At 44.5% G+C, this 23,208-nt stretch overlaps 1 long non-coding RNA gene across 1 annotated transcript; it reads left to right on the forward strand.

Moving 5' to 3' along the window:
* Positions 1-779: 779 nt before the first annotated feature.
* Positions 780-19,952, forward strand: LOC103177209. The gene is made up of 5 exons (XR_006085035.1): positions 780-833; positions 5,136-5,174; positions 5,267-5,366; positions 15,148-15,224; positions 19,246-19,952. It is a non-coding gene; the product is annotated as an uncharacterized LOC103177209 (long non-coding RNA).
* Positions 19,953-23,208: the final 3,256 nt, after the last annotated feature.

Below are 23,208 nucleotides of genomic sequence, written 5' to 3' on the forward strand. Positions count from 1 at the left end.
AATAAGCCTCGCATTTGACATAGCGCCTGATCACATCGTCGTGAAGTGGAGTTTACGGGCGAAACTCGGTGTCAGTTGTGCACAGGGGTATTCCGCGAACCATCGTGGGTTGAGCGACCCTTTGGGATCGTCCATTTCTGAAGGGATTATCAGCCCCGGAAGGCGATCCGCCGGTCGGCCAACAACCGGGTTCCCGCTCACTGCTGCGCCAACAGCGAGCGGCGCGACGGGGCTGCCCTTCCGGGGCCTGACGCTGACCCTGGGTTGGCTGTGGGTCAGCGGTGCCCTGGGACAGTGCGGACCCCCGAGACCACCACGGAGGGTTGGCTCGGCTCCGAGCTTCCGCTGTCACTTTGGGAGCCTGGAAGTCCCCGTCTCAGTCCCTCCGCCTTGACCCCCTCTTTGCCCGTCTTCAGGTCACGAGAGGGGGGGGAAAGGAGAGTGAGTGGGCGCTTAGGACCCCGGAGCTTCGAGCGAGTCCCGCACGCAACCAAACGTGAGAAAGGTGGGGGGGGGGGGAGGATGAGTAACTGACGTGACCGTGAACCAATAAGCGAACGGCTAAGACCCAGCGGGGCGTTCCAATACACCAATGAGAGTGAGCGAATGGTGGGAGAGGGCGGGGCACCTGCGGCGAGGCCGGGTCGGGTCAGGTGAGGTTGAGGAGGAATGGCGTGCGTAACCATGGGAACGGCGGGGGGCGGGGGAGCGCGTGAGTGACGCGCGGCGCTGTTGACAATTGGCAGTTGGTGATGCGATGCGATGCGCGCGCGCGGGTCGGGGGGGGGGTCGGTGTGCGCGCGCGCGCTCGGCGGGAGGCGAGGTGGAGCGCGGTGAGTGTCCCGCTCCCGGTCACGCGCGCGCGCCGCGCCGCGCTCGCCGCCCCTCTCCCTCTCATGCGTTTGAGGAGAGGACGGGGCGCCGCAGCCATTTGAAATGTGGGTTTAAGTCATTATCAAACAACGTCCCCCACTCCCCGGCGGGAAAGTCAAGTACTGGGGGCGGTTGGAGGAGCTCGAGGTCTCCCACCGTGTTTTCCTCCCCCCCCCCCCCCCCCCCCCCACCACGCGCCGCTGTCTACCTCGGGGGACAACTTCGCGGTCAGTTCACTGTGCAGCACATCCTGTCAAGTGTTTTGGAGGCGTCTCGCGGACCCCGATAAGGCGCTATGTCAAATGCAAGGATTATTATTATCGTTGTTATTGTTGTTAAGTAAGTAAGAAGAACCCCCGTTGTTCGTGTTGGGTCGACTGGCGGATCGCTTTCCAGGGTATTAGTAAACCCGCCCCCCCCTCCCCCCCCAAAAAAAATAATGTTTTGGTCAGGCGATCCGCGACTGCCCGCGTCGTGGGACGTCGCTGCGTGCCATTGGCGGCCGTGTTTTGGCCACAAAATGCACAGTCCGTTCCCGTCACTTTGCAGTGTAGTCTGTGAATCTGTCGAATGCGAGGATTATTGCTATTACTGCTGGTGCTTTCCTTCCCGGTGCGGCTCCTGCTGCTAAAGCTTATGCTGTAGCCTGGTCCTGTCACTCTCTGGGTGGGGTCCCCCCCTTTACCCATACAACCACCTCGGGGGCGGGGGTGGGAGGGGGGGGGACGTAGCAGAGGAATAACGGCAAGATCCCTGGACCTGATAGAGTATGACTGGGGATCCAAGCATTTACAAGTGGGGGGTACACCTTGTAACCGCATTGGATGGGTCAAGGGTGTACTTCCACTGCGGAAATTCAGTACATCGTGAGTCACTACCTACGTCGCGGGGATGGGAGGGCAGGAGTTACGGCGAGGCGGGTAAAGCTGCTGCCCCTAACGAGCAGCCCTATCGAGGGAGAACACTGCTCGGAGGCAGCCCCTCCTAATAAATGTACAGCCTCGCCCTGGACCGGCTCCCCCAGGGAAGCTTCGGACGGGGCGAGCTCTCAGTGGAAGGCCGGGTCGGATGATGGTACAAGGCTACGCTTGATGGGCTCATGTCTGCAACTGGGTCAAAAGTGAGAGATCTGATTGTGGATGACCTTGAAACCACCCAGACCTCGGCGCAAAGGCTGCCTTCCAGTGCCGTCGACTGGCACCGGGACCTCGAAACGTTCGGTTTGAGATTGGGGTTCTGGGGGGGATGGAACCCCATGTCCTCAATGGACTTCAGGCTGCAGGAAGCGAGTGCGGGTGGTATGCACCCAGCTGGACGCTGGACTGACCAACATCCTCAACCTGCCTCGACTGTCTCGCCACATCAGAATCGTAAGAACATCTCAGAAGCTCGGTTTCTCCCTTGTCACGTGGAACGTCAATTCATTGGGAGGCAAAAAGGCTGAGATCAGCCTCTTCCTTTCCCAAGGACGACTTTGAGTTCTCGCTCTCCAAGAAACGTATGGGATGGTGGGTGATCGTCGTTTGCGTTTCCATAGGTACCAGGTAACGCCGCTCCCAAATTTACTGGCTTCCGGGTTAGAACTTTGTTTCCCGCACCTACTCAAACAGAACACCGCATATGCCCACCCCGACCTTCTTCGTGCCCTCCCTTTCGAGGGTGTAACATCAACGTCGTCATGCCCGGCAGGCGGGAGGCTGAGAGAGTAAAAAGCGTAACCTGATCACGTGGTGAATGAGAGGGTGGGGAAGGAACATTCAAATAAAACATTGACAGATAATAAAACAAGTTGAAAAGTATATGAAAATGGTCCGAAAAAGTCCAATTTGAAACCTTGCCTTAATGTCACCAGCCAGTTCAGTACTTGTGTATTTGTTATTTGTTAGTCATATAAAATCTGACTTATACATTACGTAAGTCATATATGATACGACTTATGCAAGTTTGATATAACTCATACTTTGCATAAGTCATATTAAATGTATGGTCCCAACTGATGACTTATGTGATACTGTAATAGTATATATATAAGCTCATGATTAAAATAGGGGAACGTGGAATCATGGGAAGGGTAGCTGAATGGGTTAAAGAATAGTTAGGAAATCCAAAGCAAATGATAGAAGTTAAGTATATCTTCTTGGGCTGGCAAGACGTAACAAGTAGTGTTCTGTAGGGATCCGTGTTAAGAGCCCTACTGTTCACCATACACATAAATGATTTGGATTTAGATATAGGAAATGTGTCAAAACTTGAGATGACACCAAACTGAGGGGCAAGGTAAACTGAAGGGTATTGCAGAAGAATGTAGGAAAACATAAACAGGTTAGCAGAATGGGGAGACAGATGCTAAATTAAATTTAATGTAGCAAAATGTGAATAATTCACTTTGAAGGGAAAACTGAACCATCTATAGTCGAGGAACCTAAAGAGGAGCAAAGGATTCAGATCCACAGAACTCTAAATGTAGCTACAGAAGAGAATGAGGCGATAAAAAGGCCACTAGGTCTTGGATTTTATATCCAGAATGATATAACATAGAAGTATGGAGGTAGTGTTGAATTTATACAAAACCTCGAATGGAGTACATTTAGAGCATTGTGTTCAATTATGGTCTGCACACTATAAGAAGGATACAACAGTGATGGAAAGAGCACATCGTTTGTGTGGAGTCCTGTAGCTCAGTGGTTAGAGCACTCGCTTTGCAAGTGAGAGACCTGAGTTCAATTCCAGGCACAGGGCGAAACCTTGGGCAAGTTTCCTTACTCCACACAGAGCCTAATAATAATCCCTCCAAAACCAAAAACAATAATAAATTGGTCATTTTCAATCCACGACTGTTTGTGGGACATTGCTGTGCGCAATTGGCTGCCACGTTCGCCCACAAATATACAATCAATTCACTTTACAGTGTGTTCTGTGAAGCGCTTTGGGACGTCCTCCTGACGTGAAAAGCGCTGTATCAAATGCAAAGATTATTATTATCGTAGATTTATGAAGAAGAAACCAGGGTTGGCAGGTTACTGCTATCTGGATAGACTAGATAGGTTTGGCCTTTTTCACTAAAGAGATGTGTAATGGGGTACCTAAGTTAGGTGTCTAAATTATAAAAGTGTTTGATAAGGTTAATAAAAATAGTCTGTTTTCACTGTTTGGGGAGTCTATAACCAAGGGACACAACTATAAAAGATAGTGACTGGGGCAACTAAAAGAATTTAGGAGAAATTTCTTCATACAGAATAATGAGATTGTGGAACTCGCTGCCTGAAGCGGTGTTTGAAGCAGGTAAATATCAAGAGGAAGCAAGACCTTCAGATGAGAGAGAGTGGTGTAGAAGTTTATGGAAGAAAGTAAGGTGTGGGTGAAGACTTGTTTGGAGCAGAAACACCAGCACGGACTGATTGGGCCGAGTGGCTTGTTTCTATGTTACACATTCTTTTAAAATCTTTGAAAGGTACTATATGAAATGCAAAAGATATTTTTATTTATTATGAATGTACGAGTGGTTTTCCAACACACTAACAAGATTTGACGTGCCAGTATTTATTGAATGAATAACACTTTGGATAGCTGCAACAAATTTTCCAGTTTTTCTTTAATTTTTATGGATAGAGTTGCATTAGTATGAGGGTTGATTTTGTGAAATTATGGTATCATTTGAAAGAAGCAATAAACATCAAATTGTTGCATATCATATTAATGCTGCAGTCTAACTTAGTAATGCAGGTATAGTAATGAATTTGATCCTGGTTAATCACTGGATTAAATATTTTCAAATCATCTTTGTTCACCTCCAAAGAATTGTATGTAATGATGCTAAAAAAAAATTTCGGGTAAGGTAGATTTTTGTATCATATTCTTGTTCCTTTAGTTCTAAACATTTCAAGAGCTGTATCAACAATATAAAATTTTTAGATTAACATTGCATTCTGTGGAGACATCTAGGATCATGCTTTTTACAACCTATTGTACAGTTACATCAAAAAAGTTTGACCAAAGCAGATTTGAAAATCAAAACATCTGAATTAGAAATGGGCAGATTTACTCATTCATTTATAACGTCTTTAACATATTGTTTTGCATCTTTTCTCTTATTTGCCACTCTCTTTAGCATTAACTTTAATATTGGGCATGTTTCATTTCAATACAGTTGTCAAACAAACTATTAATTTTCTGATGTCTTATGTTTGTCCAAAATATTATATTGAACTATGGCTTGGTGATTGTTCAATCTAAAGTTTGAACTTTTTTCCCTCATTTCTTAGGGAATGTGAATTGCAACAATCTTCTGGAATCCAGCTAAGGTTAGTGTTAAACCTTTGGCAAGTGAGTACTTGTTAATCTTTTCTCATACTTATTTGCTTATTCTTGTATGTATGTATTTTTCCTTTGCCAGTTATCATGTGAAACACATAGTGCACAAGAAATATTATCGTCTGTCTAGCGGTAATTGCTCCAGAAGAAAACTGCAGTGAATACAGTAACATCTACGCAAGGTAAGCAAATGTTTGGCAGACCTCTCCGACCGGTTTCCCCACAACCCGCTGCCTCCGCTCGACTGGCTCTGGCCTTCTGCATGTCCCTTGTGTCCTCTGTTCCATCATCGGTGGCCGCACTTTCAGACACTACGCCCCAAAACTCTGGAACACCCTTCCTCTATCCCTCCGCCTTGCCCCTTCCTTCCCCATTTTCAGGTTGTGCCTGAAGACCTTTCTCTTCCACTGTACCTACGGTTACCTCCCCCCTCTCCACGGCTTGGAGTTTTGCTCCGCCACTTTCAAGCGCTCTGGGACACTACCCTGCATGAGGGCTGCTTTATCAATGCAAGTTGTTGTTATTGTTACCGTTGTACCTATAAAGATTAACAAAACTTGTCCAAATAAAGTAAGTCTTGGGACTAAAAGCCACAATGCCTGCAAATCTAAAATGTTGTAACATTTTCTCTTTTCTAGAATAGGTTGTTCGCAAAGATATTGTAATACATTGCTGTAGTATCCAGTTGAATAATTTAGCATTAAAATCTGCGATTCACTTATACTACAACAACAACAAGATTGCATTTATAGTGCGCTTTTCACGTCGGGAGGACATCCCAAGGCGCTGGACAGTTGGGTTGGGACCTGAGCAGGGGGGAAATGGTCAGGGTGAGGGGAGGGAGCGAGGAGGGGGTAGAGAGTCGGGAGGGGAGGTGAAGGCACGGTTGAAGAGAAAATACTATGTCATGTATTTGCACTGACTCTTTAAATACAGGGCGACCTCTGCTACAACACACTCCGGTTGAGCACGGGTGCGTTTCTCCACATGTCTGATGTCAGTCTGTACTTGTACAGGAATCGCTCCACACCAGGCTTCTGGCACAGATCAAGCCACCTCCTGCAATAAAAAAATTCCACTTACCAGGTTATCACCAAAATTACTACCTTAACCATTGCTTGCCATCTGCAGGAAGTGCTGCTCTTTGTGGGCCTCTCGGTCACTGCCCCTTGCCTTTTTGTAGGCCTTTTTTTGTTTAAATCCGATGGTAGTTTATTTTGACCATGGTTGCTTCATGTCAGAAGTACAACTTTTTTATATAATAATAATCCTTGCATTTGATATAGCGCTTTTCACGTCGTTGAGGACGTCCCAAAGCGCTTCACAGAGTACACTGGAAAGTGAATTGACTGTATATTTGTGGGCAAACGGATATATAGTGGATTTGGTATTTACGTTTCGCCCACAAAATACACAATCAATCCATTTCACAGTATATCCTGTGAAGGGCTTGAGATGCCTCAATAACGTGATAAGCTATTGTATCAAATGCAAGGATTATTATTACTAATTATCTCTTGAAATAGATTGCACTGTTTGTCAGTTGATTTACCTACTGGCTAATTCTTTGCTTGTCCCTTCAAAGTTGGCCTTGTTTAAGTACTAATCTTTGATTTAAGCTGCTGTTTCCTCCCCTCGATATTCAATTATATAATGTTATGGTCACTACATAATTTATATTCCCAAGATGTTCCCCAGTTCTTGCCAGGCTTCACTTATCATTTTCAAGATCCTCACTGTTTCAAATCACTTCACACCCTTGCATCTCCCTTTTCCGATTTGCTTACACTACCTACTACCTTGGCTTGGGTGTTCTGCATGTCCCTCATCCCCTTTCCACCATTGGCGATTGTGCTTTTAACCACTATACTCAAATCTCTGGAACGCCCTGCTCAATCCCTCCGTCATTACGCATCTTGAAATCTGAAGACATTCCTCTTCAACTGCAATCACCACACCTCTCTTTCCAGATAAGCTTCAAACTACACCGCTGTTAATTGCTCCAAGACACTACCCATGTGAATGCCGCTGTATAAATGCAAGTTGTTGCTCCCTTTCCCCCCAATTTTTAACTATTTCCACCTTATTACTCATGATAAGTCGGGTACGGTCTACTCCATTGTTGGCTTTAAGACTGTGTTTTAGAAAACTGAGATTCAGTTACTAATTTAGGTGGATGTTAAAGATACCATGACACAATTTAAAAGGAGAGTGTCAGCTGATTTCCTAGCCAAACAATCTCTAGATAATTGCTCATTCTCTTCTTGGCTATTTGCAGGCCTTGTGTGCAAATTAGCCATTGTATCTGTCTATAAATAATACCGTGATGCCACTTGATAGCAATTACCTGTGAAATGCTTTGAGATGTTTTCAAGGATCATTATTATACCCTGGTAGGTTATTGTTTCCTGCCTGTGGAGAAATACTTGTTCCTTTGGACATGATACACTAATGATATGGACAATAAATTGTGTGGAAAATTGTTGGTAGAAACTTGCATACCGTTGCATTCTTGGCAGAGGATTAGGGAGAAAATTGTAGGCAGGAACTTGCATTCTAGTCCAAGTGGATGTTTAGTACAATCTAGTGTAACCCATGCTCATCAGGGCACCAGGAGTATTATTTAACCATGCAGCATGACTGAACCAGCAATGCAAAGGTAAGTGTCAATTTGTTACAGGTATATTCAGGGGATAAGACTCAGACACACAGAGAAGAGACAGACACAGAGAAAAAGAGGCAGCCAGAGAGAGAAAGAAAGAGGCAGCCAGAGAGATAGAAAACGTGGCAGTCAGAGAGAAAGAGAGAGAGTGAGAGAGAAAAAGAGGCAGCCAGAGAGAAAAAGCAAGAAAGAGGCAGCCAGTGAGAGAGAAAGTGACAACCAGATAGAGAGAAAGAAAGAGGCAGTCAGAAAGAGAAAGTGGCAGCCAGAGAGAGAGAAAGTGGCAGGCAGGGAGAGAGAGAAAGTGGCAACCAAAGAGAGAGGAAGAAAGACGCAGCCAGAGAGAGTCAAAGAGGCAGAGGCCCTGCCCTCCACATGCTACTTTCATTGGCAATCATTGTGCAGAATCTTCTGAAGAATAAATATGTATAGCCATTTAATTTATTCATTATCATCCCCCATTTTTGCCACTTGTGGTGATCATATTGAATTGAACACCAACAAAACTAAATACAGTAAAGTTCATCACCAAACATAATAATTATTTAAATCCATTGGAGGGAAGCAGAGGGGCGGGGATAAGTCTTCAACAAAACTTGCAATTATATAGTGACCTTCATGTGGGGGTCTGTGTCTCAAAGTATTTAGGAATGGACTAGTTTGAAGCTGAGCCGGGGAGAAAGGGGGGGTGACAACAACAACTTGCATTTATATAGTGCTCTTCACGCGGGGTAGAGTACCGGAGTGCTTGACAGTGTCGGAGTCTGACACTGAGCCAGGGGAGAGGGAAGGGGGAGGTGACGATCAAAAAGGAAAGTCTTTAGGTGGTAATTGAAAGTGGAGAGGGAGGGGTTGAAGGAAAGAGTAGGCACGGTCGAAGAAAATATTCAGGTGTGATCTGAAGGCTGCTGATGGATTGGAGTAGTTGAGGGGAGGAAGTGGTCTTAGTTAGCGACCAAATGTGGAATAGAAAGGACAAATGAGGATCGAACTTGATGCTTAGATTGCACAGAGGCTTAGTGAGTCTGAGGGTAGGCCGGGGAGGTGAAGGATCCACAGGTGAGAACACATTGGTGGGAGCCAAGGAGAATGGCTTCCATTTTGTCTATATCCAGGTATGTCTGGTTTGATGTCTGTAGAAAGGAAGAGAAAAGCAAAGCTTTTTTTTAAATGTCATTTTATGTTTTTCTCTTAATTTCTACCCAAAGCTAAAAATGTACGTGTGCATCTATCTATAGACAGATGGATGCACTCTACATCTCACGGGGCCAGGACTTTGGTGTCCTGTTCGACCTTCATCTCCACATCCATGCCATGACCTGCTCCGCCTTTCTCCACGTGTGCAACATCGCTCGGCTCCGCCACTGTCTCCCAGCGCATGAGAGCCTCCGAGACCCTCATACACGCATTCATAACATCCAGGCACGACTACGCAAAGTCCCTATTTGTCGCCTCCCCAACTCCTCCCTCCATAGGCTGCAGATCATCCAGAACTCTGAAGCCTGTGTCCTCTCCAGCACCAGGCTCCGCGTCCCTATCAGCTCCATCCTCGCCCGACTCCACTGGCTTCCCATCACACAGAGGATACAGTTCAAGATCCCGGTCCTCTCTTTCAAAGCTCTCCATGGCCTTGCTCCCCCTACCTTTGCAACCTCTTAGCCACCTACCAACCTACCCGCTCCCTCCAGTCAGTGGGCTCCAGCCTGCTACATGCCCCCCGCCTTGCCCGCCCCACCATTGGCAGGTGGGCCCTCAGCCATTCTGCCCTCACCCTCTGGAACTCCATCCCGCAATCCTTCCACCTCGCCCTTCCCTTGCCTCCTTCAAGACCTGTTCGAGACCCTTCTTGACTCCTTCAAATCCCTTCTCGACTCCTTCAAGACCGTCCTCTTCGACCGTGCCTTCGGTTACCCTCGTTCCCCCTTGCCCTCCACCCTCCCCGATCCCTCCCCTCCCCAGCTCGGGTCCAGAACACTTGATTGTCCAGCACCTTGGGATGTCCTTCCGACATGAAAGGCGCTATACAAAATGTAATTTTGTTGATATATAGATACTGTATATGGAGGTAGGTGGGAGAGTAAAGAGTTGGATTCTCCCAAATGTATTAATTTTGTGCATTAGATCCTAACTATATATGCTATATATGGTAAGGCAGCAATTAATATGTAAAGAACACACATGTTGGCTTGCAAGTGAATGCTCAGTGTGAATTCTCTGGAGGTGTATTCACTCTGGTAAAGTAAATTAATAAATGCACAAATAAGCCATTAAGCAGTTTCCAGCTTTTCTTGAAAAAGCACATTGTGAATGATTTAAAACCCTTCAAGAATCTTCAAGTGTTGCATTGGATTTGGTCACGATCCTTTCATCTCTGGAATGCTTTGTACGTAGGCCAGACTGATATAATGATAGCCGCTACTCTCTGATGGCTGATAGTGTTCCTGAATGAGCTTTTGTAATCTCGACCCCGTTTTTAGTTGATACTGATTGGACATTCCAGAAATTCATAGGATAACTGTTATAGGAAAACATAAATATTGGTGTCATCCTTACTTTAACATTAGTATAGATTGTTATAATATTAAAGGAGACTTGCACCAAATTTGATTTATGAATACTGAATGCCATTTAAGTAAAATGCTCAATATCCAATTCTGATATCTGCTGCTTTACTGAATACCAAGGAGTATGGCTTCCGTCTTGTCCACATTCAGCTGAAGGAAATTTATACTTGTCCAGGCCCTGATGTCTGCCAGACAAGCTGATAGAACATTGGCAGTCCTGGAGTTGGTACTGGAGGAGGCAAAGTAGATTTGTGTGTCATCCACATACATGTGGAAGTTTACCCCGTTTCTGCAGATGACATCGCCCAGAGGGAGTAGATAGATAAGGAAAAGAAGAGGGACAAGTATGGAGCCCAGGGGTACCCACAGGTGACCGGGCGGGGTGGGAGGTAGTTGGTTAAGTAGGACTCGAACCATGCGGTGTGGTCCCTCTAAGGTGGATGAGGGAGGAGAGGTGGTGGAAGAGGAACGTGTGATCGACTGTGTCGAATGCGGCAGAGAGATCCAGGAGGACGATGAGGCAGAGGAAGGCAGAGTCATTAGTGACTTTGACAAGCGCTGTCTCTGTTCTGTGGGCAGGGCGACAACCAGAATGCAGGGGCTTGAGAAGGTAGCGGAGGAAGAGGTGTGACCGAAGTTGACCTGCATCATAAATAAGTGTCATATTCGAGATGGAGTAGAAGATATCACTCCCCGTGTTTTCTTCAATGCTACCTCCTCTATACATACTAAATATGTTAGTTTCTTACTCTGCCTTAATTTTGTGCTGCTGCTTTGTGTGCCCATCAAGTACCTTTAAAATTATCTCTGCTTTTTATTTATTATTTTTATTATGGATCCGTATTTCTTTATGTAATATTTAATCTAATATATACATTTGCTTATAAAACAGCCACTCCACTTTACAGTATATTTATTGTGCGAAGCGCTTTGAGACATCCTTCTGACGTGAAAAGCACAATACCAAATGTAAGGATTATTATTATTTATGGTTTATCTAATTCATGTATAAAAATAATTTCAGAAGATAAATGACACAACAAATGACCAGGTTTGGAAATCTCAAAATATTGAGATCAAAATATTCTAGAGCATTTTGGAAGCTTATTCTCATGATTATTGCCTAATTGTTTGCTGTTGAAAGCAATAGATTGTACACAAAATTTTGGAGTGAATGTTTTCAGTATTTACCATGAATCGTTGAAGATAAAATTCAAAATTACTCAAGATTGTACCATATAAGTCTATTCCAGAACTACTGAAACTACCACACTACCATATCAGATGGTTCAGGTTCTGCAAGTCACCAGCTGTGCTTCAGGGATTATTAGCAACACTGCCTGTTACCCGCAAATCATGCCTGCCTGACTTCATCACCAGATCGAACATGTTTAAAATGGACAACCACAATACAATGCCTTTAGCATCACAAGTTCACCATCTGGAAAAGCCTCAATATCGTTCTAAATCATTGACATTCATTCAGAGATTAACTAGACACTTTTTGGTGGCTGTTACCAAAAGAAGATCTCCCTCAGATACCAACAGCTATACCTTTGCTTCAGTTCACCTGGAACTGAATGTTAAAAGCTGTTGTTGACCCCCAAAAAGAAGAGAAAGCTCTTTTTCAACAACAATTTGCATTTATATAGCACCCCTCATGCAGGGTAGCTCCCTGGAGCGCTTGACAGTGGCGGAGCACAATGCCGAGCCGGTGGGAGGGGAAGTGACCATAGGCACAGTCGAATAGGAAGGTCTTCAGGCAAGACCTGAAGATGGGGAAGAGCTTTGGGGTGTAATGGCTGAAAGCGTGGCCACCAATAGTGGAACGGAAACAGTGGGTTGTGGGTTTGGGGATCTTGAATTGTATCCTCTGTGTGATGGGCGAGGATGGGGTTGATAGGGTCATGGAGCCTGGTGTGGTAGAGGACACGGGTTGCAGAGTTCTGGATGATCTGCAGGTTATGGAGGGAGGAGTTGGGGAGGCCGACAAGCAGTGAGTTTGCATAGTCAAGCCTGGATGTTATGAATGCGTATATGAGGGTTTCGGTGGCCTGTGGTGTGAGGCAGTGGTGGAGACGGGCAATGTTGCGGAGGTGGGGGACGCATGTGGGGTAGAAAGGATAGTTGAGGGTCAAATAAGACGCCAAGGTTCCAGACTAGCTTAGTAAGGTGGAGTGAGCATCCTTGGCTGGTGATGTTTGTCTGTGCCTGAGGTGTGCAGGTGTTGATGGGAGCCAATCAGGAGGGCCTTGGTCTTGTTAACGTTTGACTAAAGAAAGTTAGCTCTCATCCATTGTGGATTCATTATGCATATTTGCACAAATCCCAGAGAAGTACTGCATGCCACCCAATTCATTGGCCTTTACTAATGAGCTTCCCAGCTTCAGTTAGAGTTTGTTTAAGGCAGTCTTTACTTTTGCTGGAGGTTCATTGAGTTACTATACTGTGCAGCAGCAGGTTGCTCGGAGCACAATAAATTACTCAGTTTAAAACAGGACTGCAATTCGAGACTGTATGGTTCTGTACATTCTCCTCAGCCCACCAGTGACTCGTGTTTCGTGTTCCCTTCTCCCACGATATCTTAAGTGGGAGATAAATACCTTACATAAAAATTTGCAGGGTGAAGCATTACAAAAGTTACTCCACATGGCTCTGTTTACCTAGCAGTAAGCAGGAATTCGGTTGTTAGTCCATTGGTAGATCGCTTTTCCGGGGGTAACAATCTCTTAAAAAAAGAAAAAAAAAGAATTTGGTCACTCAATCCACGACTGTGGGACACTGCTGTATTCAATTGGCTGCTGCATTTCACCCACAAAATATACAGTCAATTCACTTTACGGTATATTCTGTGAAGCTCTTCGAGATGTCTTGAAGACCGGATAAGGTGTTATATCAAATGCAATGATTATTATTGTCATTATTGTTAAGGAGCATTTTAAAGCATTAAACATAGAAGCTCACACCATCTAGAGAGCACTGTTGCTTTGCAATTGGTATAGGAACTACATTGTTCTTGATGAACATAGCCCAAATTCCATTGACATACAAGATACTCAGTGCAATTGTCAACGTACAACATGCTCCATGGCTCTTATATAAAATGTTGTGTGTCTCAAGTAATATTGATCAATTTCACCTATCGCAAGGTTGATTTGGATGAAGAAGGCCCTTCGACTCAATCAATTTAATCCTTCCAGAACATCCACCTTGCTGCTCGCCCCCACCCCCCCCCCCCGCCCACACTCACACACAGCATCAATCTGCTTTTTAAATGAGTCTATTTTTAAATGAGTTCAGCATCCTACCCTTTACCACCTTTCATTCCTCTGACACACTGTATAACCCGAGTATGTTATCCGGGGATCCAAACTCATACCATCTTTATAATCCCCAATCCCATTCCAACATAATTTGAAATCTGAGATGAAATACATTTGAATTGTCAGTAGTAAAGTACTAAAGTACTAACTCCTTGTTATTTATTCTGTTCACCAAAGTATCTTTATGTCGCCTAACAATTTTTTTTACACATTGTGGAAGTGATCTGTCATTTCTACTTACTGATCAAGTGATCACTTTGAAATTGTTGTGGTATAGTAACACCCTTGGAATAAAAAAGCATTGCAGCCACTATTTCTTTATTGAAATAAATTATATAATTTAAAAGAAAAACTTAGGAATGCCAGAATATACTCTTCAATAAAAAAAAGGCTTCCCTTATAAACTGCCTTACAGAATTACTATGGGCAGGAAAGATTTGTTGCCCTTTTACATCTACATTCTGGAAGATCTAGACCTGTGCAGTCTAGGAAAGTTCATTATCAGTGAGTACACAGTATGCTGGTACAATATTTAACTACCTGGGGTGTGCCTCAAGATCAGTTGTCAGGCTCCCTTGAAATTCAAGCTTCACCAAACTCAGTAAAGGTTCTCCGGAATTCACTTGAAATCAGATGAAATCAAAGACAACTTAATGCATGAGGAGGTGGGTTCCAGGGATATGGCATGAATGAGGCAAGTAAAAGTAGAATTTTATAGTGTTTTTTCATTACAAGGGATATAGCATCATCCCTGGAATCCACATTGAGCTCCTGGCAACAGCTATGCCTTCAATCCTCTGTTGGTTAGGATCAGTATTGCAGTAATTTCCATCTGAGGAGTTTGATCTGCCCTCACAAAGAGGAATCAGAGATACTGGAATGCAAAGCTCACTTAAGTACTTGATCGCAAGGCTCAGGCCGGGCCTGAGAGGCGATCCAGTCACATGACTTGCTCACCCGAGTCATGAAGTCATGAAGTGGTCATGAAGACAGTTTCAGATTTGCACTGTGCTTTGATAATTTGGAGCCTAGAAGAATTGTGTTGAGGTGGATGAGGGCTTGTCTGCAGAGACAACCCTCTTTCCCTATTTTAACTTATAATAATAATAATAATCCTTGCATTTGATAGCCCCTCTCGCTTGTGAGGTGAGTGCTCTAACCACTCCGCTATAGGACTCGTTTTTGTCTAATTTGGCTAATGGGAGTAAGCAGGCCTCACCTCGCTCACCAATAAAATAAATCTTTTTCATATCAAGGGAGAGTACATTGATTAGAAAGCCCTTTATATATTTTTTAAAACCTTTAATTCTAAAATGCAGAATGTTAATTTTAAAGATATGAAAGTAGGTTACATCCACATTTTGAAGCACCACCCACCCTCCAACTATGCTTAATGTTGTACAATTTTGTTTAGGTGTATAAATTAAGAGAGCTTACATCATTGGAATATGAGTGGTTGAAATACCTTGGATGAGACATCAGTTTTAAAAGGTAAGACCGTTTGTAAACCACATAACAGAATTTACAATAGTACAGTCTTTTGAAGGAAATGGTAACAAAGTCACAGGTCAACTGGAAAAGAACAAATCTCAGAGCAAATGTTAGTAGATAAAGTAGCAGCATATACATAAGCAAGGAAAGCATACCGACTAAAAACGTTCTGAACAGGAATTAAGGGATTGTTTCAAAGGATGAAGTTGCATGCATTAAATAGGGAGGTGAAAAGTAAATACTTAAAAGGAAGTATTCAGTATACTTAGGAGTCGTTGTAGAGAGGCAAACAAGCAGAAATTCTAAAGCAATTCTAAATTTCTAAAAATTAAATGAAAGATTACGTAAGAGGATATCCTAATAGCCATCCAAAAGAGTAATGACAGGTTTAATAAGCATATCAAAAGCAAATGGCTAATCGAGGAGTGGGGTGGATTACTTACAAGAAGGCAATCTATAGAAGGAAATATGAAAATAGAAGCTGTGCAGGCATTTACAAAAGAGAAAAATGACAGCATTATAGGAATGATAGCAAACAGAAGGAAAACATAAAGTATTAGATATATTTAACATAAAAAAAATGGTATTAAAAGTTAAAGTAAATTAAATTTCATAAATCAACTAGCTCGCAATTCGTAGTGAAATAGTAAAGCTACTCGTTAAACCCAGATTGCGATGTGTGATTGCTCTTAAAGACCTGAAAACTCAACACGGAGTCAGTGCGGTATACATTCAAAAAGCTTTATTTCATATATATATGAGGTGCAGAACGGTAGCAACAACTCTCCCAAGGTACTGCTCCCCACACTGCACACCAGAGAAAAACAACATCTGACCTTTATACATGTTCCATTTTCCCATAATTGGATGTCTTTCTTTCATAAAAAGAGATATGGGTCCCGGGTTCCTTAGCACAATAACATATACATTGATAGTTGCGAAACCAAAACAAAGCTGAGCTTACACCAAATGCGAAAACATGTTTTGTCTCATTGCCTTTGCTTATTCTGTAACTTTTGCGATTGCCCAAAGATGTTACATTCCCACACTTTCCACACTCCTCCCTTTTATCCCTGGGATAACTCACCATCCCTCAGTAACAGGGCACCAGGTAGGCTCCCTAGGATGAACTTTTCGATTTCCAAGAAGGAATCCGGGAAAGTAGCATGAAAACTTTCCATCTCATAACTTAGCTCATCGCATGAGGGGGTGGGAGTGAGGTGGTAGTTAACTCGGACTGAATGCATAGCCATCAACAACAACAACAACAACAAGATTCCATTTATTGAGCGTTTTTCATGTCGGGAGGACGTCCCAAGGCGCTGTACAGTTGAGTCAGGACCCGAGCAAGGGGGAAATGGTCAGGGTGAGGGGAGGGAAGTTTAGGGAGCGAGGAGGGGGTAGAGAGTCGAGAGGGGAGCTGAAGGCACGGTCAAAGAGAAAGGTCTTGAGACCGGCCTTGAAGGAGGAAAGGGAGGAAGCAAGGCGAAGGCACTGGGGGATCATTGATTTCACAGTCTTTCGCCAACACTGGGTGCAACATATGAGAACACATTTTACAAAAACAAAGACTAACACAATAACTAAACTTATTTCTAACAAAATTCTGACTATACTTCCTAACCAACCCACTCCCATATTCTGCAACCAATTACTCAGCCAATCCAATAGTCCTCTGCCCGAATGAATAATGATATTACCCGCATCCTGCCCCGTTTGGTTAATCTCTGGTGATATTTGAAATTTTCACAGAAAAATCATCTATCGTTATACAACATTCAGGGCCAATAACCTTACACACTCCTCCCATCGCAGCCAAGACATAGTCAAGGGCCTTGCGGTTCTGTAGTGTGTAAAGGCGAATCTCGGACATTTCCTTCCCAATAAGGGCCAACGCCGCGGATGTTTCGGCGGCCAAGGAAGAGACAGCCTGAGACAGGATAGCAATCTGATCAAGGGTACACATCACCCCGTAAAAGGGAAGAAGGGCCCCAAGAAAGCGATTCCACTGGGTCTGGGCATGCGTATGAAAGGGATCAGCCCTGCGAGAGCGATGGACATGGCGGGGAACAGACGGATTCGAAACGTTCAACACCTGTGGGCCTGGGGCAGATGGCAGGGTTTCAGTCAAACGGATCATGGGAAAATAATGAGAAAGGGCACATCTTCCTTTAAAATTTGCCGGAAGGTAAGCATAAACAGTAGAATTGCAAACCCAATAAAAATTCTTATGAATCGGGGATAGGGCGCAACGCTGAGTAATTGAATAAGTCAGCATCCAGTGAACCCTTAAAGGTAGAGCCACCCGAACAATCCCTGAAACTGGATGATGGAACATCCTCCGCCGCGTAAGGGTAGGTGGTATTACAGAAATGAGAATCCAAAAACCCAAGTGACTCAGTCCCAGTAAGAGATTCAACGCAGAATGCGAATCCTGTAGACTGTAGTGGCCGCACCAATTTTAGGGGGCTTTCCGCAGTCACGATTACACATTCGCGGTCTTCAGGGCTGGTGACCACACTGCAATTTTTGCAACTGAGGATGTAATGGAGGGCAAGGAATAGTTTGCGTTATTTGTAGGTAGAAAAGGGAACAAATTTCACATTCAGACAACGGGAACGCCATCATGGGATACCCCATGTGGACCGACGGAGGGGATAACCCACACACATGATGCTGGGTTGCAGTTTTGTGCTGGCTCACAGTCAGGAGCATCTGAACGTAAACATTGCAACTGAAAAGGAGGGGAAGTAATTTTAGGCAGAGAATTGCCAAAAATTCCTCTGCGCACGGGAACAACTGGATCTTCAGAAGAGCTAAGAGCTGGGCGTCAACTCGGTGGTAGCTCGCTATAAATCCTAGTTGCCGTCTCATTGAAATCTAGACTCATATACACAAATTGGTAAGCTTTGGGGAATCGCGAAAGCATATTCCAAAATGAACAAGAATTATTAAACTTACATGCATATAAACCGGTACAATAACACATTATCATGAGATTACTGGTAAGGGTGCAGCGAATAGAACTCCGGGAACAATTGAGAGTGCGTATAGAGGCAGAAGACATATAGGCCAGAAAAGGATGCAACACAAAATGGGAGGATAAAGTTCGCTCCTCTAGAGGTAAATTAGTGTAACATATGGCAGAAGAACAGCGCACAGGCTCACTCGCATTGTACAGTATGACATGGTCTCGGTGAAAAGACAGCAAGAGCTGGTGATCACCTACTTTCGAAGCAACAACAACAACAACAAGATTCCATTTATAAAGCGCCTTTCACGTCAGGAGGACGTCCCAAGGCGCCTAGTCCCAAGAAGCAAAACAACAAACATGGCTTAAAATTGAAAACAAAAACAAACACAGAATAAGCCACTTCATAGTCACACAAAGTCTGTTCAGAGTAGGGCGGGAAGTGTCAATTTCACAGTTCTTCACTTTGGCCGGAGTCCACTGTGGCTTGTTTGCAGTGACTGGCATGAATCCACGTAGATCTTTTGCGAACCTTTACAGCGGTATGAGTCACCAACAGGACTTGAAATGGTCCCTCCCAACGTGGGCTTAGTCCGTGTTTACGCTTGAAAGTCTTTACCTATACAAATTCACCCGGTTGAAACTTGTGGCATTGATCAGATGCCTGAGGTTGTTGGAGCGCTCGAACCTGTGAATGAAAACTAGACAGGGTTTTAGTCAATGCTATACAATATTGCATCATCCCTTCCTCGAGGGCATGTACATCAGGCAATGGCTGTATGCGTGCAGAAAAGATCATAGGCACATTTCTTCCAAAAATGACCTCGTGAGGAGTCAACTTATTTTTAGCATTTGAATGATTCCTCATTTGCATTAGAGCTAGTGGCAACACGGCAACCCAACTTAATTTTGTCTGCTCGGACAACTTTGATAATTTCAATTTTAATGTTCCATTTGCCCTTTCTACGGCTCCCGCAGATTGGGGATGATACGCGCAATGTAAATGCTGCTTGATTTGCAACATTTTGCATATATCTTTTATTACCGCAGCAATAAAGTGAGGCCCATTGTCGGAGGAAAGGCGTGATGGAATACCAAATCGAGGAAGGATGTCTCTTAATAACACTTTGGCAGTAGTTGTGGCATCATTCTTCCTACAGGGAAAAGCCTCTATCCATCTGGAAAACATATCAATGATTACCAACACATACTGATATCCGTCAGCCTTTGGTAGCTGAATAAAATCCGTTTGCGGGTGTTCGAAGGGACCTTGAGGGGGAGGATGAGACGCCGGAGTCACATCCTCAGCCTTACCTGGATTAAATATCTGACATGTAACACAATGCTTTACAACCTGCTGGAGGAAGGGGGTTAAACCTGGGGCAAACCACGACTTCGTTATCCAATTATACATGGATTGTGTTCCTTCATGAGTAAAGTTATGTAATACATGTGCCATCCATGGGAACATTTTTCGTGGCAGAACCACCTTTAACTCATTTGAGACCCAAATTCCCAGATCATTAATAAAACAATCTAGACGGGCCCATTTTTGTTTTTCCTCCAGAGGGGCCTCATACTGAATCCGAAAGATCTCATCCCGCATTGTATCAGTTACAGAGGGGTACTCGACAGCTTGTTGTAATATCAACATTTTCGCTGGTTTATTTAAAGCAGCATGTCTAGCAGCTGCGTCTGCATAAGCGTTACCTTTAGAAATTGGGTCAGCTTGGTTTGTGTGGGCTGCACACTTTATCACTGCAATTGCCCTTGGTAGCAATAATGCGGCAAGGAGATTAACTATAAGTTCTCGATGTTTAATAGGAGACCCACTGGAGGTGAGAAACCCTCGATTCTTCCAAAGTTGACCAAAATCATGACACACCCCAAACGCGTAGCGAGAGTCAGTAAACACATTAATCATTTTTCCTTCTGCTAACTCACATGCTCGTTTTAAGGCGGTTAGTTCTGCAGCCTGCGCAAATGTGGTGGAGGGTAATGAGTCGCTTTCTATGACAGCAGCAGCTGACACTATAGCATATCCTGCACAGGGCTGACCACACTCGTTCCTGCATGCTGATCCATCCACAAACCACTCACACTCTGCATTGTGTAAGGGACTCTCCTTCAAATCTAGTCGCGGTTTTGTCTCTAGGTTTATAACCTCTAGGCAATCATGGGGTTCTCCCTCGTCTTCTACGGGCACAAGAGTTGCCGGGTTCAAAACAGTGCAACGCTTGATAGTCAAATTTGGATTGGATAACAGACCCACCTCGTATTTGCTACTTCTGGCACTCGTTAAATGTTGCGTCGCATGACAACCGAGTGTGGAACATGCACAACAAGGGGATGATTCAGCGTTAATCCCTCAGCTTGCATAACCGCATAGTAAGTGGCAGCTACCGCCTTCAGGCACCCCGGCAGAGCACTAGCAACCGGATCCAGTTTTGTGGTAAAATATGAAACCGGTCGCTGTCCACCCCTGTGCTCTTGAGTGAGAACCGCTTGCGCGAATCCTCCAACCTCATGCACAAACAAGTTAAATACCTTCTCATAATTAGGAATGCCTAAAGCGGGGGCACTTTGCAAAGCTGTTTTGAGCTGGTCAAAGGCTTGTTCTGCCTCCGTTGTCCACACCAGAGGCTCCACTGTGATAGTGGGCTTAGTCATCTCCGTCAATGGCTTGGATAACTGGGCGTAATCACTAATCCACTGTCTACAGTAGTTGGCCATCCCCAAAAAGTGTTTCATTTATCTGATCGTGATTGGTTTAGGAATTTTCCTAATACCCTCTATCCTATCGGGGGATAGCTGATGGGTATCCTGACACAAGTCATGTCCCAGATAATGGACCTGTGGTCTTACAAGTTGCAATTTATCCCTAGCCACTTTATGTCCCTTCACAACCAATTGTTGTAATAAGTATTTAGTGTCTTTTTCGCAATCTTCCACAGAGGGACTGGCAATCAGTAGATCGTCCATATACTGGATCAGGGTAGACTTCCCTGGGAATTTTAAATCCTGCAAGTCATTCCGCAAAGTTTGGGAAAAGATAGTGGGGCTCTCACAGTACCCCTGGGGTAATCTTGTCTAAGTATATTGTTCACCCTTATATGTAAAGGCAAACAATAGGACTCTGGGTGGATGGGAACTGAAAAGAACGCAGAGCACAAGTCTACAATAGAATAACAAACTGAATCAGCAGGAATGGCTGTTAATATAGTCGCAGGATTAGGCACCACAGGGCAGCACTGGATTACTACATTATTAATAGCTCTCAAATCTTGCACAAAACGCCATTGCTTCCCATCCGATTTGAGTACTGGCAGGATGGGTGTGTTACAAGGACTACGGTATTTTATGATGATTTGTGGAGTCCTGTAGCTCAGTGGTTAGAGCACTCGCTTTGCAAGCGAGAGACCTGAGTTCAATTCCAGGCAGGGCGAAACCTTGGGCAAGTTTCCTTACTCCACACGCCTAATAATAATCCCTCAAAAACCAAAAACAATAATTAAATTGGTCATTTTCAATCTACGACTGTTTGTGGGACATTGCTGTGCGCAATTGGCTGCCGCGTTCGCCCACAAATATACAGTCAATTCACTTTACAGTGTGTTCTGTGAAGCGCTTTGGGACGTCCTCCCGACGTGAAAAGCGCTATATCAAATGCAAGGATTATTATTATTATTATTATTATTATGATTCCCTGATCTAACAGGCTTTCTACAACTGATCGTATTCCCCCCTCAGCCTCCTTTTTCAGGGGGTACTGCGCTCGATAGGGAAGGGGTTTTTCTGGGTGAACCTGAACCTTAAAGGGGGGCGCCGTTAGTATTTTCCCCACATCATTTGGGTGTAACGTCCATAGAGCAGAATCTATGTCTTTCAACCACTTAGGCTCTGCCGCCAAAACAGGCAGGATGTGGTGAGACAGAGTGTGGCGAGAAAACTCAAATACCGAGAACAGCGAGAGCAGACCGACGCACAGCTTATAAACCCGTAGGCACGGGTCGTACAACACGTCGGGGCGAAGCTCAGTAAAATTTGTAGACCAATTCGCCCTTCTAACCATCGTTCCTAAGTCTTTTGGGCTGTATCCCTCAACTACCCGCAATGTCACATGAGGGTTAGAGTTCTCACTTTTAAAGTAAGGCTGCTCGTCTGTTTCCAGAGTGCATGCAGCCGCAATACCCTCTGGCCCTAAATAGAGGGAGTGAACCTGTAAAGTGGAAGCAATTCTCACATGGTCTTCGAACCGAGTTATATCTACTTCTCCACTTTTTACGTAAAAAGCTGTACAATGTAAAGGGGAAGTACAATGTATGCTCCAAGTAATAGCATTCAAGGAGCAAGTTTGTTTTATAAAACAGCATGACATGAATTAATACTTCAGGATTTAACAATGTCCAACGGAAATAGCCTGGGGATTGTAACTTTGGGGAACTGGGAGAAACAAGGGAGCACAGTCTCGGGTATTCATGCTCAGGCGTCAGCAAGGTGATTCCATCTGGGGCGCATTTAATGATTATTCCCATTTTACACAGCAAATCCCGTCCACACAAATTGATCGGCAATTCACTGTTTACTAGGAACTGGTGGTAACCCTCATTCTTACTTTCCCCTATGTCTCCCCTCACCTCAACTGGATGGGTCGTAGCCATCTCTACAGGCTTTCCTGATACGCCAACAACCGCTACAGTCCCGCTTTGCTGGACGGAGTTAGAATGAGTCAAAGCTGAATAAGTGGCCCCAGTATCGACAAGCAACGTCTTTACCTCCCCATCTACAGTTAAGCGAATACAGGGATCCGGGATATCTGAGTGTTTAGAAAAGCCACGGGATTGGGATTGGGGAGTCAGTGGGGCCGCTAAACTTCATTGTGGTGAAAACTCTTCCGATATCGCAAGCATCTGGCGCGCCGGAGCTTGGTACTGGGATTGTGACTGTTGGAAACCCTGAGGTGCATAGACAATTTTACCTTGGGGCAGAACTGGACCTGGGATCCCTGGCAAC

The sequence above is a fragment of the Callorhinchus milii genome, unplaced genomic scaffold (genome assembly GCF_018977255.1).
Source record: "Callorhinchus milii isolate IMCB2004 unplaced genomic scaffold, IMCB_Cmil_1.0 Scaffold4, whole genome shotgun sequence".
NCBI lineage: Eukaryota > Metazoa > Chordata > Chondrichthyes > Chimaeriformes > Callorhinchidae > Callorhinchus > Callorhinchus milii.